Source organism: Phaethon aethereus (assembly GCF_964289735.1).
Source record: "Phaethon aethereus genome assembly, chromosome: 2".
Classification (NCBI taxonomy): Eukaryota; Metazoa; Chordata; class Aves; order Phaethontiformes; family Phaethontidae; genus Phaethon; species Phaethon aethereus.
The window spans coordinates 167,203,547-167,221,493 of record NC_138582.1 but is presented as its reverse complement, the minus strand read 5'-3'; positions in this window follow the sequence as shown (position 1 = coordinate 167,221,493).

Below are 17,947 nucleotides of genomic sequence, written 5' to 3'. Positions count from 1 at the left end.
ACTTCTTAGCCAAAAGCTGGGGTTTTTGGAACCCGTTTGATACAGGCTTTTACTTTTTTTGTCTTCTCTGAGAGCAGCACAGGATTTTTAGTGTAATGTTAGAATTTTTATCATGCATTTTTTGAATATTTTCACTGTCATAGTGGTCCCAACTATTCTAAATTTCCGTTGCGGTATTCGGGAGCATTTGGGTAAATGAACCACAAGCAGTAGTAGCATTTCCGTTCCTTGATTGGATGAGCGGTTCTGGCATGAATAACATACTTGTGTGTGTACAGATATAGTCTTGGAGCCTCAAATATGCACCCGTGAGATCTTGAAACTAATTTCTTATAAGTATTTCTGCTAAAAAAGGAATGCTTGGATACTTGCTGAGAGCCAATGTAAAGGGACGTCCGTCCCAAGCTCCTGCAGGAATTCAAGTCTCGTTGCATTTGTTACACTGTGATTTGAATCAATTCCGGTCCAGCGGCTTACAAACTTGTTTGGGTTCTGTACCCAGACTGTGTGAAAAATTAAGTTTAGTGAGATCTGCCGAAACTACACAGTAATTGAAAATGGTTAATGTTTGGATTGAAAAATAAGGCAGAAGTTAGCCATGGGTTTGCAGGCATTTACTTAGTCATGTGTATGTGCATATGTTAAGAATAATCATGGTTTCTGTGGCTGCTGTCCTGGTCATTTTTTTCAGTCCTCAGCATTGCTACCATCAAATACAAGGCAACTGTACTGTATATTTGCACCACAACGCTGGATTATGGCAAGCTCCCAAACAGTCTTGTTAAATATGTTTGACTCAGAATGGGGTTAACTGATCCAGACCCTACTGCAGGGTTTGGACTCCAACTTTGGGAGGTAATTCCATAATCTGGAGTACCAACAGGATAAAATCGTGACTTTTTTAGGCTACATCTATCCAGGTCATACTGGATATTTCAAAAGAAGTTGCAAGAAAATCTGCAGTGGGCAAGTCCGGCAAAATCTTACTTCTATTCTTAAATATACTTTTAATGGCACCCAGCAGATCTCAGTTTGACTGGATTCTCTCTTATATTAACAACAGTTCTGATGGTGGGGAAATCCATCCACACCTAAAAGAGTTTAAAAGCAAAGATTCACAGAAATTGAGTAAGGATTGAGTTTAGTGAAGTCCATGAATGGCAAGTGTTTTGAGTCGGAGAAGAAGTTACAGCTCGTCTATATCTCGCATACCTCAGCCTGGGTCACAGGGGTTTTGCTGCACAAGCGAGCCTCAAGAAGAGACGATTGGTTTGGATGTTACCATTTTACCAATTACTTTCCCTATGTTTTAAGTCAGACTGAGGGAGAAAGCCTAGCGGATCTTCAGCTTTCAACGATAGAGGCTTCACAAAACTGGGATGTAAGTGCATGAGGTCAGAGCATAATACCGTGTACTTGCTTCCAAAGAGGTGTCTGTAGTCTTTTTATTTTCTCCTATTGTTTGTGGATGTTCTCAAAGTTTAATCCTTTATTTATTGAGACCTAAGCCCATCTTATGTTTATGCATGAGCAATTATCTTTTTACTCCAGCGTGGATAAGAGGCTATAAGGTTACAGTTGTTGCTATCATATCTTTGAATGTCAGTTCTTTTGATTGCTCTGTTTTTCGGGGCATTTGTTTCCCTCTAACAATGCTGTTCCTTTTTTGAACAACAGTTCTCATTAGTGTTATGTTGTTTAACAATAATGTCTAATTGTTAGAGCCTCTGCTTCCCCCAGCATTCATCCAGATGTGTAGGGAGGTTTTGTTTGTGTTACGGGATTGTTTAGTGAAAACCTTCATAGAAGTGGTGTTGGGTTGGAAAGTGGAGTAGGGATTAAATAACTTATTAAAACAAGAACATTCAATTGAAATTAGGCACAGTGAAATTCAGGAGAACATGGGGGAAGTAAAAGTGATTTTTAATTGAGATTCTGTCGAAAAAGTAAGGCCAAATCTTTCCACTTCAGTCTGTAATTTACAGCTAACCGACAATTAAAACTTTCAGATGTTGCGTGTTCGTCTTCTGTAATATCAAACTTGTATTTTGATTCCGATGTCATTTTTGTTCTTCCCTTCTGTAACAGACAGTCCCTGAACTTTGAATCTCTTTCAAAATTCGGAGGTATTTAAAATTTGGATTTAAAATATTTTGTGCCTGAGGGATGTTCCTACTTCACATGTTCATCTAATTTGAATGAAGACCTTGAGGTCTGTCCAACTACCAAAGGTATTGGAATTTGCTGTTCTAGAGAAACATTACAATTTTTAACTGGGGGAAGGGAAAGGTAAAATTCCAATGGAAATTGTGTCCTGCCTTTCCAGCAGCCCTAACAAGCATTTATCATTCTGTTTCCGTTCTTATTGAAGGCATGCCTTCGATATTAGAAGCTTGTTATAAATTACAAACGTCCATAAGGTATCTGTGAAACATTTGTGGGTCTGAAATATTCCTGTGCTCTCTTTAGGATCATCACTCAAACTTCTTCAAAAATATCTACCATCTTATGTTCATGTTTTTTGATAGAAGCTAATTATAGATACTAAAACTAGCTGAAGTGGAGGATTTTTTTTTTTTTTAAATTTTTTTTTTTAGGCATAAAGCCAAGATCATCATTACAAGGTTGCACAGTTTGTTGCCTGCGCAGGCCTGGGCAGCAGATGGAGGGAGATATAGGGACTCTCTCAAGTAGATCTGGCTGGGAAACAGTACATCTGCTTCGCGAAAAACGGGGACGTTTTGAAATGTGCTAGTGTGGAGCTAGGCATGGTGCTTCCATGATAGATTGTGAGAGAAAGCAGCCTTCCTGCAACAGCAGGCTTCGCTGCTGAAGACGAGCTCTCGGTGATGTCAGGTGCCGTATCCACAGTGAGATGTGTTGTCCTTTCTGAGCAACAGGATGCTGGGGAAGGGGGGGATGAAGAGAGTGTGCGTGTGTAATTTGTTTTAAAGCTTTTTTAGTCATTCTTCCTCATTTTCTAGCAATTTAAGAGGACAATGCCTTTAAGCCTAAAATGTCACTGGAGAGCTGCCCTAGGTTTTTACTACCCAGGTTTTTACTAAATTCTGATCCAACATAAGCTTCACCTCAGTTAGACCCACTTGATGCTGAAAGAGCTTCTGTGATCCCAGCACTAGAAAGCCTGTTCACATGGTTTCAGCTTGACAGGGGGAAGTGATCTTGCTTGAGTCAACCTTGCCTCTACCTGGCAAGGTCGTTAGAAATACAGAATTACAGAATTGTGTCTCTGCTTGTTAGAAGTATGGAACGATTTTGGTTGAAGGGATCTCTCAAGATCTCTAGTCCAACCTCTGCTCCAAGCAGGATTCACTTTGAAATCTGATCATGTGGCTTGAGGTTTTCATCAGCTGAGTGCTAAAAAACCCCAGGGACAGAGATTCCACAAACACTCCAGGCACCTGTCCCAGCGCTGCACCAGTCTCATGTTGAAAAAAGCTCTTCCTTCATGTCCTCCTGAAATTCCCCTAGCTGCAGTTTGTGTCCTTTGCCTCTTGTCCTTGCAGCATGCACCTCTTAGGACAGTCTGGGTTTGTCTTCCCTATAATCTTCCAATAGATAGCTGAAGGCAGAAATTCTTTTCCATGCAATAACCTTTCTTACTTGGTGCAATTGGAACAGAAAAGGAGGATGAATGCAGCCAAAGGAAAACTCATTTTAAGATTACCATATATTCATGGACATTTTTGACTAGTGACCCAACTCACCCAATAGAATAGACTTCATCAGCATGCCTGCACCCCCCCAGGCTAATTCCTCTAAGCAACACATGCGAGAAAGTGGAATTTTCCTGCCTTTTATTTTAAATGTTCTAAATTAAATAATTACTTAGAGCCCTGACAGATTTACAAGAGTAATTGCCTAATTTTATGATGCAGCACTGCTGAAAACAAAGATTACTTGATATAAATCATGTCATGAAAAGGAAAGTCTTGCTGAATGTGTTTGAATAACAGCTGAGAAATACACTATCTAAAGTCCAGCTGGTCACTGAGGAGGAGCCAATTTAGCATCTGGACAAGGCAGCTCCTGGGAAGCAGCACAGAGGAACTGGAAATGCATGAAGCATGAGACCTCTTGGAGGAAGTAGGGGAAGCGAAGGACTACTGAAAGGACACAAGTAAAGGGGGCCAGAAAAATCACTAAAAGGACTTGATGAATCCTTCATGCCAGTCAGCAAGCTGAGTTCAATTTAAATCAGTCTTTTTTTTTTTTTGTCCACTTCCAGTCATTCAAAACAAGTCCACTCATTCCAGCAGTATCGACCCTGAGATGAATTTGATCTACTGTAGCTAGTGCAAGGCACTCTGTCCTCTCTCATGTTGACTGGCAGCACTTTTGGACTATTAAAGTGCTAGGGTACCCTGGAAGAAGTGCCTATATTGTGGAAAAAATACCCAACAGCAACAAAATTGTAGGAAATTTGTCTCTTGGCATTGTCACACTGCTCAAGCATTTTTCACTCCCCTCCCAACTGTACAATGCCATAATGGCAATGGTAAATCAAACAGCAGGTTTTTGGCCTATCTGTCCCTTCCTGGGAAACCTGATGTGCAAGTGAGAAGTCCCAGTTACTCCCTACACGTGGTATTTTGTCCCCTTGCAATGATACCAAGCTGGAATAGCACCCAGCTAAATTTCTTACTATCTTTAGTAATGCTTTCAGTACATTAAAATGGATTCTGGAGCCAGATGGTTTTAGCTTTGAGTCAGTGTTATTATAATTTTATTGTATTTAATTACTTTAGAGGCACTTTTTCATGTTGTTTGCAGAATGGAGATGCTGGCAGAGCTAATAATAGGCTCTTCCGCACGTCCAGTAAATCTGCACCAAAACCAATCTGCCTTCAGAATAAGAGGGCTTTTATACCAAGTGCTTCTACCCTGAAAGCAAGTGCTGCAGTTTCTCTGCAAAGTGAATCCAACAGACTGAGGGCACCACAGTGTATCAGGTAACTTAAGGAGCTGGGTAGTTTTCTTCTTGTGACAGGGATCATCTGACTTCGAACTAGGCCCAGCCAGCATGGGTTCATGAAAGGCAGGTCCTTCTTGACCAACCGAATCTCCTTCTATGACCAGGTGACCCACCTAGTGGATGAGGGAAAGGCTGTGGACGTTGTCTACCTGGACTTTAGTAAAGCCTTTGACAGCGTCTCCCACAGCATTCTCCTGGAGAAAGTGGGGGCTCATGGCTTAGGCAGGTTTACTCTTCGCTGGGTGAGGAACTGGCTGGATGGCTGAGCCCAGAGAGTTGTGGTGAACGGCGTTAAATCCGGCTGGTGGCCGGTCACAAGCGGTGTTCCCCAGGGCTCGGTTCTGGGGCCGATCTTGTTCAATATCTTTATAGATGATCTGGATGAGGGAATCGAGTGCTCTCTCAGTAAGTTTGCAGACAACACCAAGTTGGGTGGGAGTGTTGATCTGCTGGAGGGTAGGAGGGCTCTGCAGAGGGATCTGGACAGGCTGGATCGATGGGCAGAGGTCAACTGTATGAGGTTTAATAAGGCCAAGTGCAGGGTCCTGCACTTTGGCCACAACAACCCCATGCAACGCTACAGGCTTGGGGAGGAGTGGCTGGAGAGCAGCCCAGCAGAAAGGGACCTGGGGGTGCTGCTCGACAGGCGGCTGAACATGAGCCGGCAGTGTGCCCAGGTGGCCAAGAAGGCCAACAGCGTCCTGGCCTGTAACAGCAATAGTGTGGCCAGCAGGAGTAGGGAAGTGATTGTGCCCCTGTACTCGGCACTGGTGAGGCCGCACCTTCAATCCTGTATTCAGTTTTGGGCCCCTCACTACAAGAAGGATGCTGAGGTGCTGGAGTGTGTCCAGAGAAGGGCAACGAAGCTGGTGAGGGGTCTGGAGCACAAATCTTATGAGGAGCGGCTGAGGGAACTGGGGTTGTTTAGTCTGGAGAAGAGGAGGCTGAGAGGAGACCTTATTGCTCTCTACAACTACCTGAAAGGGGGTTGTGGTGAGGTGGGTGTTGGTCTCTTCTCCCAAGTAACCAGCGATAGGACAAGAGGAAATGGCCTCAAGTTGTGCCAGGGGAGGTTTAGATTGGATATTAGGAAAAATTTCTTTACTGAGAGCGTGGTCAAGCATTGGAACAGGCTGCCCAGGGAGGTGGTGGAGTCGCCATCTCTGGAAGTGTTCAAAAAACGTGTGGATGTGGCACTTCAGGACATGGTTTAGGGGACATGGTGGCGCTGGATTAATGGTTGGACTTGATGATCTTGAAGGTCCTTTCCAACCTTAGTGATTCTGTGATTCTGTGATAGGTGTTGGACTTCTGTGCGGCTGAGCTGGTTGCCTTGCCAGTGCAGGAAGAAGGTGGCACGTGGCCAGATCCACCATGCCGGCTGAGCAGCTGGCACTCACTGGCCGCCCTAAGAGGGGTGAAATTCAATGAAATTACTGCTTTTGGGTCTCATTTTGGTTTGCTTAGCAAACTTTTGTCAGACCAAGCAATTAAACAGGATATTCCAATGAAGATTAAAGAAAGAATGTAAGCTTGTTGCAGAAGTAAGCTGGCCTCCTGTCTTCCTCAAAGAAGAGATTGTTTTTATGTTGAAGTAATAATTAGTAGCACTTACAGTGACAAAACTCTCAGAGATACAAAGGTCTGCAGTATCTGTTCATACCATATTTTTAACTGTTTTCCAGTGAATTCAAAGTGACAGCCTCCCGGGAAAGAAAATCATACATTGGTTAGGTTTTGGGTTTTTTTTTCTTCCTACTGTGGCTCTCTAATACAGGTCTTTTTTTATCTGGTCTAACAACTCCTGCAATTTTCAAAAGACTGTGGAAGCAAGAGAACCTGAGCTCTGTTCAGTCCTGGCTCTGGAAGATGAGGACAGCTGAGGAACATTGGCAGAGCCCTCTCTTTGTGGGGAAAGGCAAGGAGACAAGCAGAAGTGAACAGCTTTGATTTAACCACTCCGATTTACTAACTCATATGTCTTCTTGCTATTGCTCTGATACAGGACGCTGGTATGTCTAAACATTAAGATACTGACATTGCTGCTCTTTTAATACCACTTACTGTTGTGGCTCCCCTACTGAGCCAGTGTTTTTTCGGTACCAGCCATCCCACTGCAAATTGCTATGGCAATAGAAATCAAGCACAAAAACAATCCTTCCCAAACATGCAAAGGCTTATTTACCCACATGAATTCAGCTGTGTACTTTCTCATGAATATTTTTGGAGTATCGGTCTCAGAACAGAATGAGCTGAAAAAAAATGCATTTAATATGAAAAAAAAAATGGATGGCAAAATGAGAGATCCTAGATGTCCAGTTATCCTGTGGGGACTGACTTGAAGGAAGTAGCTATTCTACGTCTTTTGGAAACTATGGCGTCTTCCAGTGACAACAAGCAACTCGGTCCCTGATGGGCTTTCTTGGAAAATGGGTCACTGCAGACCTTGCTGTACTAATCTAAGACCTTTCTACACTGTCAACTAACGTGGCTCCCTGCTTTCTTGGGCCTGTGACTGACCATGTTAATTAATTTGTTACTTAATTCCCAGGCCCTTCATAGGAGTCAAAAATCACCTCCTTCTGGAGTGAAGCTTGGGTTTGGTTCATTCCAGGATTTCCATAGAGACAGGCCTGAGCTCCTCCGGTCCTCCAGTGCTGCCCCAGAAAGCTCTGCGTTCTCAGCCTTGCATCATGTGTCCTCCAGTTTACACCTTAAAAACATCTGGTTGGCTGCTGCAGTCTGTTACTGCCAATATTTTGAGTGGTGAAAAGATGCTCACTACCACAGGAGTTGTCTAACAGCCCCAGCAGTGCCACACAGTTGATTCAAATGCTCCTGACATGAACCCACCCATTTGGCAGGAGCTTCTCTGAGAGCCTGGGGTTGCTCCCTGCTGTATGTGCGTTTAGCAATGTAGAAGTAGCAGCAGGGGAAAAAAAAAAATAGAGCCACCCAAAATGACACCTTTTGGTGTATTCAAACTTCTTAAAGTACAAAAGTTTAAACAGAAGAGTTGCTTTGTATAAATTCTGTGCTAAAATGATAATCTTTCAAAATACGCTACTGTATTTTAGATGTTCTTGCTCAGTGCTACTGTAAGTCCTTTAAATCACCCCATATTGTCTGAGTGGCACTAGTGAATCACAGCCTGAGGCTTCTCTTTCCTTAAATCCGTTCAACAGAGGTATGCTTAAAATGCTTTCAGTGTAGACATTCTGTGTGAAAATAAATAGAACTGAATTAACTGTGATAAAGCGCTTTCTCTCCAATTAAATCCAGCACATAATTTATCACTGTTTTATTAACAAACTCAACAAGTGATTTTTCATATCATTTTTTAATTAGAGCTGATTTGTGTCTCCATGGAAACTCTTAAGATGTACTAGCATTATCATACGTCCATTATCAATCACTTGTAGCATGTGAACAAACCAGTAACTGCAGATTTTTTGTTCAACCATTTATTAAGAAACATTTGTTAAATTTCCCTATTTACAAGTGAATCTCTGTTCTGACAATGCATCTCAGAAATCAGGCTGAGTCTAAACTTTTGTAGTTTATAGCCCAACCAGTAGAGCAATGATGGTGGCCTGTATGTGTACCAGAAAGTGAATTTATACCATACTTAAACACAGTTTGGACAAATACGAAAAAATCAAATTCTCTGATTTGATTTTCTGCTATGAAAATATATTTTGGGAGGAAAGGAGGAACCTTTCTGTGATGCTTTGAAGATGGGTTTCTGAGGTGCAACATAAAATGAAACGACCCCTCCATGCGAAATTAGATACGCCTATCACGGAGTGTCATAAACTAAATAGCAACATCAGCTGCATGCCGCTGTGCTGTAGTAAAGCTCTATCCATAAAAAAAAAAGACTTTTTAATGAGGTGATTACTTCAAATGAACATTTATAGAAGTCCAAGTTCATTAACTTCCTCAAGAGACTGTACTGAGCAATGAAGCAAAGACTCCCCAAATTTCTACCCAAACCTTGCAGGTTTTATTTCCTGATTTGATGGGTGGGGGCAGGACTCACCTGAGTGGATTATATTGTCTGGGAAGTTTATCTCTGGTGGTGTGATGGCCCATTAGTTTGTATTGCTAGTGCACAAAGTAACTGAACAGTGATGGAATGGTGCTCAGGGCATTTGTTTGTGAAGGGATTATTCACGGCTCCATTCGGTTTCGGTTCCCATCATAGAATCACAGAATCACAGAATCATTAAGGTTGGAAAGGACCTTCAAGATCATCAAGTCCAACCGTTAACCCAATGCCACCATGTGCCCACTAAACCATGTCCTGAAGTGCCACATCCACACGTTTTTTGAACACTTCCAGAGATGGCAACTCCACCACCTCCCTGGGCAGCCTGTTCCAATGCCTGACCACCCTCTCAGTGAAGAAATTTTTCCTGATATCCAATGTGAACCTCCCCTGGTGCAACTTGAGGCCATTTCTTCTCGTCCTATCGCTGGTTACTTGGGAGAAGAGACCAACACCCACCTCACCACAACCCCCTTTCAGGTAGTTGTAGAGAGCGATAAGGTCTCCCCTCAGCCTCCTCTTCTCGAGATTAAACAACCCCAGTTCCCTCAGCTGCTCTTTGTAAGACTTGTTCTCCAGACTCCTCACCAGCTTCGTTGCCCTTCTCTGGACACACTCCAGCACCTCAACATCCTTCTTGTAGTGAAGGGCCCAAAACTGAACACAGGATTCAAGGTGCGGCCTCACCAGTGCCGAGTCCAGGGGCACAATCACTTTCATACTCCTGCTGGCCACACTATTGCTGACACAGGCCAGGCCTTCTTGGCCTTCTTGGCCACCTGGGCACACTGCCGGCTCATGTTCAGCCGCCTGTCGAGCAGCACCCCCAGGTCCTTTTCCTCCGGACAGCTCTCCAGCCACTCCTCCCCAAGCCTGTAGCATTGCATGGGGTTGTTGTGACCCAAGTGCAGGACCCGGCACTTGGCCTTATTAAACCTCATACCATTGACCTCGTTCCATCGATCCAGCCTGTCCAGATCCCTCTGCAGAGCCCTCCTTACCTCCAGCAGATCAACACTCCCACCCAACTTGGTGTCATCTGCAAACTTGCTGAGGGAGCACTCGATCCCCTCATCCAGATCATCTATAAAGATATTGAACAAGACGGGCCCAGAACCGAGCCCTGGGGAACACCGCTTGTGACCGGCCGCCAGCCGGATTTAACGCCATTCACCACAACTCTGGGCTTGGCCGTCCAGCCAGTTCTTTACCCAGCAAAGAGTATACCTCCCACCAATTTCTCCAGGAGAATGCTATGGGAGATGCTGTCAAAGGTTTTTCTAAAGTCCAGGTAGACAACGTCCACAGCCTTTCCCTCATCCATGAGGCGGGTCACCTGGTCATAGAAGGAAATCAGGTTGGTCAAGCAGGACCTGCCTTTCATGAACCCATGCTGGCTGGGCCTGATCCCTTGGTTGTCCTTCACATGCCCCGTGAGCACTCTCAAGACGAACCGCTCCATGATCTTCCCTGGAACAGAGGTCAGGCTGACAGGCCTGTAGTTCCCAGGATCCTCCTTCCAGCCTTTCTTGTAGACGGGCGTCACATTGGCAAGCCTCCAGTCTTCTGGGACCTCCCCTGTTAACCAGGACTGCTGATAAATGATGGAGAGTGGCTTGGCAAGCTCTTCCACCAGCTCTCTCAGTACTCTTGGGTGGATCCCATCAGGCCCCATAGACTTGTGAGTGTCCAGGTGGTTTAACAGGTCCTTAACTGCTTCCTCCTGGATTATGGGCGAGTTATTGTGCTCTCCATCCCCATCTTCAAGCTCAGGGGGCTGAATACCCTGCAGATACCTGGACTGGCTATGAAAGACTGCGGCAAAGGCGGCATTAAGTACCTCAGCCTTGTCCTCATCCTTGGTGACAATGTTCCATATCCAGTAAGGGATGGAGATTCTCCTTGCCTCTCTTTTTGTTGTTAATATACTTGTAAAAGCATTTTTTGTTATCCTTTACAACTGTGGCCAGACTGAGCTCTAGCTGGGCTTTTGACTTTCTAATTTTGTTTCTGCTTGACCTAACGAGATCCTTGTACTCTTCGTGAGTTGCCTTCCCCTTCTTCCAGAGGTGATAAACTCTCCTCTTTTCCCTGAGTCCCAGCAAAATCTCCCTGTTCAGCCAGGCCGGTCGCCTTCCCCGCCAGCTCATCTCACGGCACATGGGGACCGCCTGCTCCTGCACCTTTAAGATTTGCTTCTTGAAGGCTGTCCAGCCTTCCTGGACCCCTTTGTCCTTCAGGACTGTCTCCCAAGGGACTCTCTCAACCAGTGACCTGAACAGGCCAAAGTTTGTCTTCTCTAAGTTCATGGTAGCAGTTTTGCTGACCCCTCTCCTTACTTCACTCACAACCAAGAATTCTATCATGTCGTGGTCACTAAACCCAAGATGGCCTCCGACCACCACATCTCTCACCAGTCCTTCTCTGTTTGTAAACAGCAGGTCCAGCAAGGCACCTCCCTTGCTTCCATCAGGAAGTTATCCTCCACACACTCCAGGAACCTCCCAGGTTGTTTCCTCTCTGCTGTGTTATACTTCCAGCAGATGTCCGGTAGGTTGAAGTCCCCCACAAGAACAAGGGCCAGCGAATGCAAGACTTCTGCCAGTCGCTTATAGAATGTCTCATCTGTCTCTTTGTCTTGGTTGGGTGGTCTGTAACAGACTCCCAGCAAGATATCTGCCTCATTGGCCTTCCCCCTCATCCTTACCCATAAGCACTTGAGTGGGTCTTCACAATCATTGATTTCTATACAATCAAAACTCTCCCTAACACCCCACTGCCTCTTCTTCCTTGCCTATCCCTTCTGAAGAGCTTATAGCCATCCATTGCAGCACACCAGTCATGAGAACCATCCCACCATGTTTCTGTGATGGCAACTACATCACAGCTGTCCCGCTGCACAATGGCTTCCAGCTCCTCCTGTTTGGTGCATCATCCTCACAACGCACTGTTCAGGCAACCTCAGGCTGAGCCATTTCTGCAGCTCCCTCCAAGTCATCTCTGCATAGATGAGGGTCTGTCAAGGTGAGATGAAGCTGAGTTGAGTCACAACTCCCTGCATCTCGCCTTTGTGCTCTGAAACCGGCCTAGCCAGGTGATCCCATACATGTCCCTAACCGCATTGCCTCAGTGTAACAGGCTTTATTCTGCACTTGCCTTCTTTTACCTGGCTGAATGATGCAAAAAGAGGGAAAGGTAAAATTACCAAGTAAGTGACCAAATTCTGGGATGAAGACAGTAGAGAGATTTAAAAAACAGAAAGTGCGGGCGATTCTTAGGTCATGTATTCAGGTGTTAGCTGAGGTTGCTCTCTGAGACATGAAAATATTTTGTAATATCACCAGCCTGGTGAAAGCTGTGGGACCTTAATATGCTGCAAATTTGTGGTCCTGTCTCCTTCTCTAACCTCACCACTGCTAGGGCTTTCAGTGAGATGATTATATCTACTTTGTAGGAAAGATGCAGCCAGGTACCATCTTCTCTTTCATCACACACCAGAAGTATGATATTTCTGGCTCAGGCTCATTTATTGATGCTTTTTGTATTTCAGTGGCATTGACTGAATTTCTTTCCATTGCTTTTTTTGTTTCCACAATAAACTGACAGTAACTGGAGGATGGATGGATGAATGAGTATGATTTCAGGAGAAGAGCATATCTGACCATATGTGCCAGAGACTGTCAAGCGTTTGGGAGAATTAGGCTTCTTTTAGTGACCAAGTAGCGATTTATGGTTCAAAGCGGCACCAGGGGAAGTTTAGACAGGACATTAGGAAACATTTCTTTACTGAGAGGGTAGTGGAACATTGGAACAGGCTTCCTAGAGAGGTGGTTGATGCCCCAAGCCTGTCCATGTTTGAGAGGCTTTGGATAATGCTCTTAATAACAAGCTTTAGCTTAATCAGCCCTGAATTGGTCAGGCAGTTGGACTAGATGATCGTTAGAGGACCCTTCCAACTGACATAGTCTTCTATTCTATTCTATACAGTATTTTGTATGTAATTTGGGAAAGGTAATTTTTTTGTTAATTCTTTTTTTTCAGTTTCCTCTCTGTTAATCCTTAATATCCTTGATAGGTTTACTTGATTTGGAACATGATGAAGGAAGGAGATCTGAAATCCTTAGTGTTCCTACAAGTTCTGTGAAAATCAGTGGCAAGGACCTAGCCCACATCGATTGCTATCCCCAGTGCTGGTGTGGGAGCTCAGCTCCATTACTAGCTTCCAGAGAGCTTGCGCGGGAGAGGAACGCTAAAAATGTCCTGACAGCAGAAGAGCTTTGGTCAGAGCTGAGCCTTGCTTGGAGCAGGACACCCTGAACAGAAGATGTAAAAATCATACTGAATGAGGCTTCTATGACCCTCTACTTGCAAACTACTTCTGTTTCTCTGTTGGGCGAAGTTTGTTCCGAAGACAGAGCATGTTGAGAGTGTGCAGGAACTTTCTCTTCCCATCCCCAAAATGAAAAAAAAATTAAAAAAAAAAAAAAAAGAGAGAGAGGAGCATCTACCCAGGGACTAATACTTGCGGTTTCTCAGCTGTTGTAGAAATGTGCCAAAAAGATGCAGTGCAGCCTAATTGAAGGGCAATTCATTTAAAATGAGTAAATAGGCCTGCCCATACAGTCAGCTGTGTGAGTTTAGAGGACTGTAGCTGGACAGAAACCAGCATCTGTGTTGCAGCTTTCTTTGTCTGCTTTTATAATCTAATGAATGAAATAATGTAGTCAAAGACTGTGATTGTAAGCTGCTGAGTGACGATTTGCCAAGCACACTGTAATAGTAATTAAGACACAAAAGATAATAAAAATGTGGATAATTACATCATATGCAACATGGCTTAACTGTTCTCTGCAAGAGCCAGGGGAAACTTCTTCCCCTGTGAAGTGGTATTTTCTTGGATTGCCGGTGCAGTTGGGTATTCTGTTTCTCTTCACAGAATCATATTCTGGTCTCTTCAAGAGGCGATGTATCAGAGGGCAATGAATCCTAGCAAAATCATATTTTTGACACGCGTTTCTGTGCCCTGATGAACACAGAGGGTGTGATGCACTCTGAAAATGATCACTAGCCTCTGTTCTGAAGCCGGCGGGATGAAACATCCATTTTCAAATATTGTAATAGGGTCAGTCATTGGCAAGTCTTGCTTTGGTTGAGGGTAGAAACACTGGAAAATTGTTTTCCCTTCTGAACCATCTCCTTCCTGTGTGTGATATATTTGCTGTGAGTGACTGATGTTCTGGCTTGTGTTGACCTTGGCAGTTTGAAAGCAAACAGCAACTTTGTTCTGTTACTGCAAAGCCCATACCTGATCTTGCACTAAAAGCTGTGTAAGCAGTTGGTTTATTGTCCAGATAACACGATAAAAGAATTGCTAATAGAGAGTTCCAGGAGTTAAGCACTTATGGCCATGGGGCAGTAAGCAAAAGAAGGTGTTGCTTCCCCAGCTCTTGTTTTACGGTGATTGATAGAAGAATACAAACATTTAACTCCTGACATTTGGGTGATATCTAATCCTACTGAAACCTCTGCCAGGGAAAGAGGTGCTTGGCTTTTAAAACCCTTTCTAGAATTGAGCCTATGGGTCCAAGTTACTACCTCTCTTTTTACTATTATTATTATTCTACCAAGAAGCTTTATAGGCATCCCAAATGTCAGAGGAAGATTGCTGACTGTACAGAGCATTTTTATCCAGACCAAATGCTGGAGCTGGTCACCAGAACTTGACCTCGGACTAAGTGTGTGCTAATGATAATATATTCATATGTCTGCTGGTGCTAGATCAAAAAATGAGTGAACAGGAGCCAGAACATCACTTTTTTAAAGATGAGATAATGTACTTCCAAGTGAAGCTGTGTGTGAAGTGCAACAGCGGTTTCTCAAGCACTGCTTCTCCCAGGCAATCTGGTGTCAGTGGGGGGACAGGCAAAATGAAAGAAGAGGGAGTAGGATACTCAGGACTGTGATCCAGTCTTGCTTTACTCACAACTCACCGATGTGCCGGAGGGCTACCAACTAAGTATATTTTGGTATAACCCTAGCGTTACATCAGTAGTGAACCTTGCAGCTTTCCTTAGAGTGTTAGTTTTTATGGTCATGGTTACAGCAGGATTTAACTGTACCTTGGAACTGTAAGTGATCAGCTCAGAAGAGAGAATTATTTTTAATTAGCTGTAATTGAATTTGGAAAGGATTACACCAGTGGTCTGACATGATAAATCACTTAGCGCAGCTAGATTTTCTGCTCACCTGACTCAGTTATTGGCCTTTCTCTCTCTGCCACTTCTTTATAATAATTGGGACTGGGATGTTGGAGAATTTCCAATCTCTGCCCTGGTGAGAAGCTCCAGGAGGGCCTGACACATAAAACAGTCTCTGCCTCAGGAACCTTGTTCTCATTCTCGATGTGTGTTTTTTTGGTGTGAAAAGTGCCCAGACTCAGGGCTGCCTGCCCCATGGAGCTGATAGCTGAGCACGGTGGTCGCAATGGGAGCTGGAGGAGGTGGTAGCAAGTGAATTTAAAAGAATAAATAAAAGCAAGACTAAACCAGCCTCAGATGCACTAACTTAAATACAAAGTCTCTCTCCTTGAGACTTGCACTTCTTTATCACTCTCTCAAGCTGTGATATGGCATAGTGGACTAGAAATTGTAAGATTCTGTTTCACTGGTAGAACAGTTCTCAGGCCCGCGTGAGGAAGTCATGCTCTGGATTATGCTCCCTTGCCCTTCCTACGACTTTTCAGTGGGAACAAAGAGGAAAAGGCAGGTGCAGAAAGAAAAATCTATCAAAACAAGTTGCTGCTAACATGCAGCTTGCCAGAGCAGAGTGGAACGGATGCTGCACCGTCGCTTTCCCTGGAGCTTGGGCAGGATGCAGAAAGATGCTCTTCAAGCCCATTAAGGGTCTGCAAGGACCACAGGCTATCAAAGCACAGCCTGCTGGTCTCTTTCTCTCTCCACTTGCCATCCTGCCCTTGCACAGGGATTGTCTGTCCCCTCCCACACTGCTCTTCTCTCAGCCAAGCTGAGGATGATTTTGTCACTTGGGGGATGTTGCTTCTATTTCCCTCAAACCCATCAGTGCTCTGTGTCATGCAGAGTCTCTGGGAGGCTGTGCAGGCCACGGGAGGCTTCAGAAATATAACTGTTCACCCCAAGTGGCAGTACGAGGGTGAGCAAGATTGATGTTTTTCACACTAACTGGAGTGTGAATGCATCTGTATGCAGGGGAAATGGGGGAAAAGAATTGATCACCTCAAATGGCCTCTGTGTGCCTTGTGTTGGACGCTGAGGTGCTGGAGCGTGTCCAGAGAAGCGCAACGAAGCTGGTGAGGGGGCTGGAGCACAAGTCTTATGAGGAGCGGCTGAGGGAACTGGGAGTGTTCAGTCTGGAGAAGAGGAGGCTGAGGGAAGACCTTGTAGCTCTCCACAACAACCTGAAAGGGGGTTGTGGTGAGGTGGGTGTTGGTCTCTTCTCCCAAGTAACTAGTGATAGGACAAGAGGAAATGGCCTCAAGTTGCTCCAGGGGAGGTTTAGACTGGAGATTAGGAAAAATTTCTTCACTGAGAGGGTGGTCAGGCATTGGAACAGGCTGCCCAGGGAGGTGGTGGAGTCGCCATCTCTGGAAGTGTTCAGAAAACGTGTGGATGTGGCACTTCAGGACATGGTTTAGGCAACATGGTGGCGCTGGATTAATGGTTGGACTTGATGATCTTGAAGGTCCTTTCCAACCTAGTGATTCTGTGATTCTGTGATTCTGTGTTCAAAATACGTCATACTGCACTTGTCACTCGTGGTTATGGGGCAGGCATGGGACCTGGGTGGTTTTGTGGCTGGAGTATTTATCTCCCTGGGTTGTTCTCTTCTTTGGGATGTGCCTACCACGAGGGTATGCTTGGGAGGGCTGTGACACACTTGAACAGGGGGTCAAGACTGAGCTGCACCCTTGGAGAGGGTGGGCAATTTCTGATGTAGGTGGTTATCTCCCACAGTGTCCTGGGAAAGTTGGTTTGAGGTCTGTAGCTGCCTTTTTTGACAGGCTGGGGCTGGGCATCCCTTCCAAGTGCTGTTCTCCTTGCAGAAACCTGTTGTGCATCCCAGCCTACCAACATGTGCAAAAAACCAACATGTTCACCCATGCATTGGCAAAGGGAGTTTGGCTGTTTTAGAGGACAGCAAGCCTCTCTCACTCTGAATTTTATTTTTTCATTGTGACATTAGTATTGAAGGCTTTAATAGTAAATAACCACTTAGGTACACTTTCATTGCCAAGTAATGATTTTTTTTTCCCTCGATGGATCTCATCTCATTTTCAAGCACTCTACCAAAAGCAACAACTTGGACTAAAACCATTTCATCCTATCAATTATTTCTTTTGTGAGGCATCCACCAATTTTGTAATAAACATAAAAATTTGTTCTTTGGAACTTATGAATTATTGAAATTATTTTTTTTTATATTTTGAATCATCAGGTTTCATCACAGGTGTAGCAATTTTCTTTCGCTTTAAAGTTTTTCTGTTAATAGCATATGCCCTTTCCTGAGAGAGAGTAAGGACTTTTTAGATAAGGGATATGTTTTCTGGGTTATGCTTCTTGACATGTTCCAAGTGATAGTCCCATCAGAACAGTGAACAGAAGTGTTGGTGAAAATCTAATTGAGTGTAGGTATAAGTGACTGAAAAACCACACAGGTCAAGTGTCAGTGGAGAGCTGTTGGAACTGGGTAGATGATGCAACCACGAGATGCTGAGGAGAGCTGGACACAGCCCTCCAGATGTGTCTCACCAATACTGAGTAAAGGGGAAGGATCATATCCCTCAACCTGCTGGCAGTGCTCCTCCTAATGCAGCCCATGATGCTGCCTGTCTTCTTTCCTGCAAGGGCGCATTGCTGACACAT